At 38.1% G+C, this 9650-nt stretch overlaps 1 long non-coding RNA gene across 1 annotated transcript; it reads left to right on the plus strand.

Annotated features, from left to right (window-relative positions):
- The first annotated feature begins 758 nt into the window (after positions 1–758).
- Positions 759–3631, plus strand: LOC113030842 (uncharacterized). Its single transcript, XR_003273659.1, has 3 exons — positions 759–2833; positions 3193–3342; positions 3437–3631. It is a non-coding gene; the product is annotated as an uncharacterized LOC113030842 (long non-coding RNA).
- Positions 3632–9650: the final 6019 nt, after the last annotated feature.

A 9650-nucleotide genomic window follows, 5' to 3' on the forward strand; every position in this document is an offset into this window, starting at 1 on the left:
CAACCTGAAAATGTCAACAATGCTGCAGGAAAGCGATCTCATGCAGCAGAGACGGAGAGCGTTAAAACCAAGGCCCATTTCACTACACGGGGGAAAATTCTCAGACAGCTTCAGCTGACAGAGCTGTGACGAGACGCCCGCCAAGCCCGAATGAAAAGTAAGGCCGAGCAAAGGAATGCTGACCTTAACAACTCTACCTTAACATGGTGCAGGACAGTGATGGACCAACACGGATGATCGGACAGCAAAAAGGGCGTGACCGAGACAGGAGGAGCAACTGAGGTCAGAAGGCACCTCAGAATGAACAAAAACACAGAAGAAGATGCAGGTTTCACCTGCGGTGAGCATGGACACTGGAGAAAGGACTGCCCCAGTTGGGGTCAGAGCCAGGATGGACAGAACTTTGAGCAGCAGCAGCAGCAATGGTCGCAAACAGACTGAAAAGGAGGAGGGCAGGACCCCAGGGCACCCCAGGGCACGCTTCTGGTGTCTTGTTTTACCCAAGACACCAGAACAGGGAAGTGATGAACACACACACACACACGTCTACACACACACCGATTCAGAATGAAGTGAAATACACACATGAACACATGTGCACTCGTTGATTGAGTGAGAAATGACACACACACACACACACCTAAATTGAAATGCTGAGTCACTGAGAAGTGATGCACACACATATACATGCACACGCTTGTGCAATGAAGAGTGATGCACACACACACACACACACACACACACACACACACACACACACACACACATGCTGATGCAATGAAGAATGCTTTGCTAACAAATGCTTATGCTGATATGCAAAATGCTGCACACAAACATCCCAATACATAATTTTTATGAGGAGCCATTGATTACTTAGAATGTGTTTTATGACACCCAGAGGACATTTATGTAGATTTAAGGAATAAGGTCTAAAACAGTTTGGTTATGAAAACAGTGTCTGTGCGTGGTGTCTGTTTATGGCTCAAGGCCTTGATTGAATTGTTTATTGTGCTTCACATAGCCCTGGGGAGGAACAGTGGCACAGAGTGAAAATGATGAATTAATAGAGTAAGTTTTAGGTCGGAGTACGGCATTTTCTGTGATTGAGATTTAATTCAAGGAGGAACGAAAGGTGTTACGGCACCTGAGGTTCTTGTTCCCATATTGTCCCAGGAGAAGCAAAAAATTTTCTGTGAATTTCTGGTTGATTTTTGGGTTTTTGCTTGGCGCTAGCTTGATTTTATCAGTGAGCTTTGGGTTGTGTTCTTTCTCTAAGAGAGAGACATGTCCCGTTCTCTAAGAGACGGGACATGTCCAAGCATGGCCCTAGTATGTGTTATTTTAGTAGTATTTTGTTGGTTACGTCTGTTTTCGTTTTTGTTACAGTGCACTGAGATAAGAAAATCTGAGAGGTGTGATCCACCGGTGATAAATGTTGATATTTTGTGAGTCCATGATTGAACAATCAGCTCTTTAAACCAGGCCTGGAAGATTGAAATTTAAAGCGCTATGAAATATTCTTACGGAAAACAGTTGCAAAGTGTGTTTCTCCATGATTATAATGGGCTTGGGAGAAATTCACTTATATGGGACACTGATCACATGAGAAGTCCTGAGTCTAAAAGGATTGCAGCGAGTCAATCCAGAACAAAAGAACAAAGAATTGTTTCCTTTTAAAATGATGACATCATCTTGCTGTGTACCACCACATGGACTATTTGGCAGGTTCCTCTGCCAATGCAGACATTGCAGGCCGAGCTACAATGTTCAGTGCATTATTTCAGAATATTCTTTTCATTACAGCCACTTACGCAATTTTTATTGACTTTATATTTTTTAAGAATCTTGATCATCAATGTTCTAGGTGACTAAATTTTATTGTTGTATCATACAGGTTAAGAAATCAATGGAAGATGCCACTTCTGTGGCCTTTTGCTATTTTATTGTAAATGTGTTCAGTGGCATTAGTAAGTTTAGCCTCCTACTTCAGAGGAATGATATTATCCTACCACAGGTAAGGGAGATGAAGTAGGATGTGTAAATTAGAATTGTGTTTGTGGTCATCTTCAACTGTTTTAATAATACTGCACTGTTATACCTAAACTGGCTGTTTTCAACCTGGAACAACTGCTGGTGACCACAGAGGAGATGGTTGCAAGAACAAGACTGTCTGTCGGGAACTGTTTTTATCATTTAATATTTCAAAACTCAGACTAATGGTGTCAAAGTCTGAACTTATTCATGCTTTTATTTCTTCCCGTTTAGACTACTGTAATAGTCTTTTTACTTGTTTTAACAAATCATCCTTAAATCGTCTTCAGACTGTGCAGAATGCTGCAGCACGTCTCTTAATCAAGCACCAAGAGAAGGTCTCATATTACTCCAGTTTTAGCCTCATTTCACTGGTTGCCTGTAAGTTTTAGGTTTAATTTTAAAATTTTAGTTCTAACCTTTAGGGCCGTACATGGTCAAGCTCCCCAATATTTATCTGACCTACTGAAATCGCATTCATTTTCCCGAGCTTTATGGTCGCGCACTCGTTTTAAAACTCGTGGTGATTGGGCCTTTCAGACAAGGCAAGGCAAGGCAAGTTTATTTGTATAGCACAATTCAACAACAAGGTGATTCAAAGTGCTTATAGACAGTGGTACTACGGTTGTGGAATTCTCTTCCACTGTCTCTACGCTGTACAAACTCCATTGGTTCTTTTAAAAACAGCTGAAGACATTTTTATATAGAAAAGCTTTTGATTAATTTGTTCTTACGTTGTTGATTTTTTTTATAGAGGAGGCAGCAGCATGAAGAGGGTGAAATGGCAATCTACAAATTCCAGGTAGGCCTACATGTGGCTGTGTCTTTTATATAAACAGAGAACACTATTTATTACTTTATTATTATTTTTGTCTATTTGTACAAATATTTCTAATATCAAACTCACAATCCCTATTCATGGTTTATGCATTGCACAGACAATAACACTCAAAGGTGGCAAAAGATGGTGTTACTTCCACTAAACTTAAAAAAGTAATGGATGCAACAATCTAATCCACTGTGAAAAATCTCAAAGCAAGATTCAGTAGTCTCCTAGGCAAATGTATTAAATACATGTAGATAAGAAATGTTGTTATTATTGTTAACAGGATTGTTATGTTGTTATTTTCATTTACTAAAATGTATTCGTTCTGACAACAGAGAGTGCTTCTGAGTCAGCCACAACCAAAGCTGTCACTTGCTTCAACATTTTCAATCATGATAGCTGCCCAGAGAACCAAGAGATTTAGTGGACCATGGTGCTGATGACCTTGCATTTCTCCTGGATCACTTCTCCACAGTCAAGAAAAGGTAGCTGGTGGATTACTACAATATCATGTGTGCTGGTTGTAGATATTTTGTTCATGTGAACACTGATTAGCTGTGTAATCCACATCATTTTCAGAAATGGTGTAAACACAGAGCTTGCAAAAGAAGAGTTTATAAGTTTGAAGCTGTTAATTGCCAGGATGTTTTGGGAGCTCATGTTGAGCAGAGAGCCGTACTGCTCAGAGTACAAGGTCAGTTTTGGTGTATGTTCTTTCCTAAGATTGTGTGAGTTTTGCTATCTAACACACACTCCTCAAATAAATCTCTTGAATGTATTGTTCGCTCAGAACATCCTGCATCTTGTACACATTATGCTGGTCCTACCTGTCTCAGCTGGGGTATGTGAAAGAGGGTTCTCTGCACAGAAGAGAATTAAATCAGACACAAGAGCATCCCTTCATTCAGAGACAGTGGATGACCTGATAAGAATCAGTGTGGAGGGGCCAAGACTGGAAGATTTTGAAGCTAGAGAGAGTGTGGCAAGCTGGTTCACCCAAGGTGAAAGATCAAGAAGGCCAAATTACAGCAGTTGGCCATCTGAGGGGCATGCGACTACATTAGAAGACAGTCCATAAGATATCAAGTTGTTCGGATATTGAAATGTTCAGTTTGAAACCTTTGACACTTTGAGGGACTTTTGATTTTTTTTTTTCAATTGAATATATCTTGCGATGTTTTAAGTTTAAATTTCAGCTCAGTGAAGCACTTTAAGCACAAGCACATTTAAAGTTATCTTTCTTGTAGAACTTTGCTACAAATAAAGAGCTTTGTGTTGAAAGGTTGTTAGTTAATCATTTACAAATCAATATTGTCTGTATGGACAGCAAATTTTCTCATCTCGACCTCCTTCTCCAGCCAGCTGTGCAAGTCAAGGACACGGTGGTTGCTCCACGGCCCTCCCCCAGGGAGCCGGAATGGGTGTGGGCTCCTGCTGGGCACCAGGCACTTCCACCCTGTCATGGTCTCCGTGGCAGGCCATGGCAATGTGGAGAATGTTAATACAATAAATCCCAGTGCGTTCCCTCAACTCCTGTGTTGTGTCTTCTGCCAAAAGTCCGTGTTTTGTGCTCTCCACTTCTTTGTTTCCGCACGCCAGTGAGAGTGGTGGCGGTGTCGGCCAGGACCGGATCTGAGCTGCCAGACTCGCAATCCACTGCATCCAGCGTCATAACATAACAAAAATAACCCCAAAAACAGTCCTATTGAGCTCAATATTTCAGTTTGTCCTTTTTTGGTCATTAGTCAGGTCAGGATTCCTTATTAGTCTAGTTCCTTTTTTTCCTTGGTTTTGTGGTTTGAGTTTTACCACTTTGATGCCTCTCTTGAATGTGGGAGAAGAATGAGTTCTTCAGCAACAGTTCAGTTCAGTCTGGGCACAGGTGATTAGGAAAAGACCTTCAGAATTTTTTGACATTTGGAAGATGTTTTTTGGAACTATTAAAAAATGGGGAAGTTGACGAAGTGGAGATAGAGTGAGGTAATGAAAACTATGTAACTAAATTTGGGAATGTACGCAGTAACCTGTACTGTTTTTGGTTTTTTTGTTTGTTTGTTTTTTGAGTGTCTTGTGTTTTTATTGCTTTTATCCTGCCATATGTGCCATGGAATGTATATGAATACAAAATCCAATGAAAAAGGTGTTTGTTTTTTTTAAAGCTACACTTTAGCTGTTTGACGTGGCTCATGGACCAAGTAGCCATCCATTTTACCTGAATCCTTGAATCTCTCCCTTCCTAATTATGTGACTCCCTCTATTCAGTGGCCAGGGTTCCTATGGGTCATTCAGTGGGTTGTTCAGCAGGTTGTAAAAGTGGGCCCATTCATTTCTTATGGCGGTCATGTTGAACCGGAAACACCACAGATGTAACAAAGTTGAGTGAAACACTCAAAATTCAACGAAAGAGGTGCTCATCACTTTTATATGTTCAAGTGCACAGTTTGGAGGATGTCGTAAGGCTTTGAGGCAATCGGATATAAAACACTATAATTATGAGTTTTGTTAATTTGTCAGTCAGATTTGACCCTAAAATTGTTTCTTTACAGACCTTTACAGTAATGTCATTACTTGTGAATCAAAAAATTGCAAAATCCTGAAAACATAACAAAGCTATGTGGCATGCTGTACCAGCTAGTGTACCAAAGTTTGGTAGAAGATGCTAACAGGAAGTTTCACATTAGACATGAAAACCAAAGACGTGTTTGTGTGCGATGTGTGCTTAAACCACAACTTGTTCCATTCACACTATCTCTGCTTCAGGTGTTTATTTTGATCTACGATGAAACAATACAACACAGATCTACTGATAGAATGTAAGAGAAAGAGATGTGGTTACAGCAAAATCTCCAGTGTTAAATTAACACTAGAGAGTGTCTATATGGGTCCACACCTCTGAGTGTTAAATACAACACTGTTGAGTGTTAAATTAACACTTTTGACAGTGTTATATGTTTAAAAGTAACCTAGTCAGTTTTGAAGATTAACAATGGCTAACACTGAGCAGTGCTGGTTTTCTAACACTGGAAAATAACTCAAAATGTTAGAAATATTCCAGTGTTAGAAAATCAGCACTGCTCAGTGTTAGTCTTTGTTAATCTTCAAAACTGACTAGGTTACTTTTAAACATATAACACTGTCAAAAGTGTTAATTTAACACTCAACAGTGTTGTATTTTACACTCAGAGGTGTGGACCCATATAGACACTCTCTAGTGTTAATTTAACACTGGAGATTTTGCTGTTTACACTAAGATTGACTGAATGATTAAAAAAATTAAAAAGCATATGCAGAGTTTACTTTTGAACATTAAAGCTCCTCATGTTACGGACAGACTAGAGACGCAAACAAAATAATACCACAGTAAAATGAGGCAAAATGCTGTAAATTCACAAAAATGCCTTTTAGTAATACAAGATCAGCCTGTCATCTAGCAACATGTAGGATCCCCTGTTTTTCATGTATAAAAACTCTTTCATCTTTTTGTTTCAAAGATAAAAAATAAAGGTTTAGTAATATTATAGAAGATACATACATGTATATGTGTATATATGGGGAAGAAAAGCATGCATTTGTAGATACATCTGTAGAGACAATAGTAGAATAGTGATACTGAAGATCTGTATCCCATTCTGCAAAAATAAAACTTATAACAAAAAACTAATTTCTTAAAAGTTATTAATTTTCAGTTTACAAGTTAGATTCAACCAAATAAGTATTTGGGATAAAGTTTAAGAGGTTTTTTTTTAGTTCTTTTTACAAATTATTTAGATTATTTTATTAGAGCTAGTGAAAGAAAATATACTTTAGAGCCTACTAATAAACAAAGGGTGTAACAAATAACACAATATCTAATATCTTAATCATTTATTAATGAAGGAGAACATTATGGAAAATTTTTAAATAAAATTTGGATAAAGTGTGGTGTTACTTGTTAAAATGAATTAAAATTTAAAAACAACATATGTTTGAAAAAAATAAGCACTCATTCTGTCACTGTAACCGGAAGGTCGCCGGTTCGATCCCTGGGCTCTCTGTCCTGGTCGTTGTGTCCCTGGGCAAGACACTTTACCCTACTTGCCTACTGGTGTTGGCCAGAGGAGCCGATGGCGCGATATGGCAGCCTCGCTTCTGTCAGTCTGCCCCAGGGCAGCTGTGGCTACAACTGTAGCTTGCCTCCACCAGTGTGTGAATGTGAGAGTGAATGAATAGTGGTATTGTAAAGCGCTTTGGGTGCCTTGAAAAGCGCTATTTTGAAATGGACCACACAGCTGTCCAAAACAAGATAAGAAATGCCACTGCACTGCTCCAGAGCTTACCATTTATTTGCTTGGAATAGTTTGGCACAGTCTGGACTGTCTGCTCAGATCGGCTACAGTGCTACTCTGCACAGCCAGCAACCAGCAGCTAGCCAGTTTTCCATGTATTAGAACCAGCTGAGCATGCTGTGGCAGAGCATAATCTGCTCTGGACATAGCATAATCTGCACTGCCATTGCTCAATATTCTTTCCATGACCTCCAGTCCATAACATTTGGCCCATGTGGCTATCTGATAACTGCTAATAGCTAATGTTAATGTTGCCGCCAGGTTGACATTCATGATAACTGTTTAATACTTCAGTGTTGTTGAAACAGAAGCTTTACAGGAACATTAACTGTTATGAACATTAACTATTTCAGCTGTTAGTGAGGAGAGGAGCTGTGTGTCTCTCTACAACGGTGACAAACGGTGGAGGTGGCAAAAGATTACACTGTTTGTTGCAAATGAATATTGTACATTGATAGTATTGATTAATACACGAGCACTGATTTTCTTGAAAACTCTAATGTCACAGTATGACAACACTTTCAGACCATGTCCACAGCAAATTTTGTGAGTAATTACCAATAACAAAACAAAATTTGAAAAAACCCACCCATACATCTTAACTACATAACCACTTCAAGGTCAGGGCTGGATCCTCTCCCAGCTAATTTTCCTGAGTTGGGTTTATTTCATTTGATATTTCCTATCGTGCTAACATTTGTGTTTGTTGCAAATGAATATTGTAAATTGATGGTAATATTGTAATACATGTCCACAACAATAAACATTATTCATCCTTGTTACCCGTTTTAGTTGTTTAAATTGCTAAATTTTAGAGTAATTACCAATAACAAAACAAAATTTCGAAAAAAAAACAAACCCATCCATACAACTACTTAACCACTTCAGGGTCAGAGCTGGGTCATTTCCCAGCTGATTTTCCTCAGTTGGTTTTATTTCATTTGTTATTTGCAATCACTCTAGATAACATCAGTGCCAAAGTTACCTGCGGAGGAAAATAAACAAAAAGTGTATTGTGCTTTGGATGAAGCTATGTTGTTTAAAAAAAACCACATTTTTCAAAGCAAGGTTTTAGATACTTCACTTACCTTCATTAACAGTTGTCGGTCTTGCTTTCTTACAAAAATGTTCTATAACCAGAATCAGAACCACAAACAGCATGATGACATTGGTTACCAAAGGTACTGTCAAGGTTGTAACAGAACCTAGAATGCAAAAGCAAATGTCAAACAATATTGAATATCATGACAAATTCCAAAATACTAAAATGCTTCCAAATAGTTCCATTTGCCATCCATTTCTTCAACATACAGTAACATCTGAAGTCACAGGAGATGTGTACTAATTTTTCCCACAAGAATTCACAGGCGACAACCAAAACCATATGGTAAATTATTTATTTTACTCCATATAAATTCAAATCCAATTTCCCTTTGAAAGAAAATATGTAGTGTTGTCCCAGAAAATCTTACGTTTAAATACTCTACCACTGCAGGCTGCCAGGGGAATAACGGTTTCATCTCTGCTGACATTATTCCAAACTTCGCACATAAAGTTTCCAGTCAGCTTTCCATCTAAGATGATGGTAACATTTGGAAACTCGGCTGTCCAAATGGTTAGGGACTGGTTGTGGTCATTGCTTTGTATAAGTATCTGACCATCCAAACTCAAAATTAATTGTACTCCATCTCCCTCAGAGAAGCAGCTGATCTTCATCTGTTCTGGTGACAAACATGTCTGAGACAATGTTGGCTTTGACACTGGAGCTGGAAGACATGTAATAATATTTTGTAAGCAGTGTACAACACAAACATAACGCATATCGTATAAGTTAATGTGCACTGTATTTTTTAAGTCACAAAAAAGGTTTATAGGAAAATATCAAGTATTAAGAAAAATATACATTTAATTTATCTCACATTTGGGAAATCTTTTTTTAAAACAGCAATGTAAGTTATAATAATAATAATAATAATAATAATAATAATAACAATAAGCAAATATGAATAACATTCTAGGGTTGAAAATTTGAATTTCCAGATTTAATTTAGTTATATGTATACAGCATCAAATCACAATAGCAGTTGCCTCAAGGTGCTTTATATTGTAAGGTAAAGACAATAATATAATAATGCAAAGATATGTTACAATTAGTGCCATAAGGGTTTTGTCTTGACTTCATTTTTGCAGAATATCGAGATTCTGATGTTCAGTTGAGAGGGACTCTGTATTTTGTTACTTAAGTTCTAGTTTTTAGTTCTTGTTTAATTTAGTTCTCTTAGGCTTTCCTGGGAACTCACGTTGTGTCCTCCCTGTGAGTTCCCAGTGTGTTGTCTATCATGTCTGTTTATGAATGTCACGTTCGGTGTGGCTATGACAGTCTCTTGTCCGGTGTGTGTTATGTTTAATTTTGCTTCCTCTGTCTTGTTATTTCTTGTTATGTCTAGTTTGCTCCAATTGTGTTCCCA

This window comes from Astatotilapia calliptera, chromosome 10, assembly GCF_900246225.1.
Source record: "Astatotilapia calliptera chromosome 10, fAstCal1.2, whole genome shotgun sequence".
In the NCBI taxonomy this organism is placed as follows: Eukaryota; Metazoa; Chordata; class Actinopteri; order Cichliformes; family Cichlidae; genus Astatotilapia; species Astatotilapia calliptera.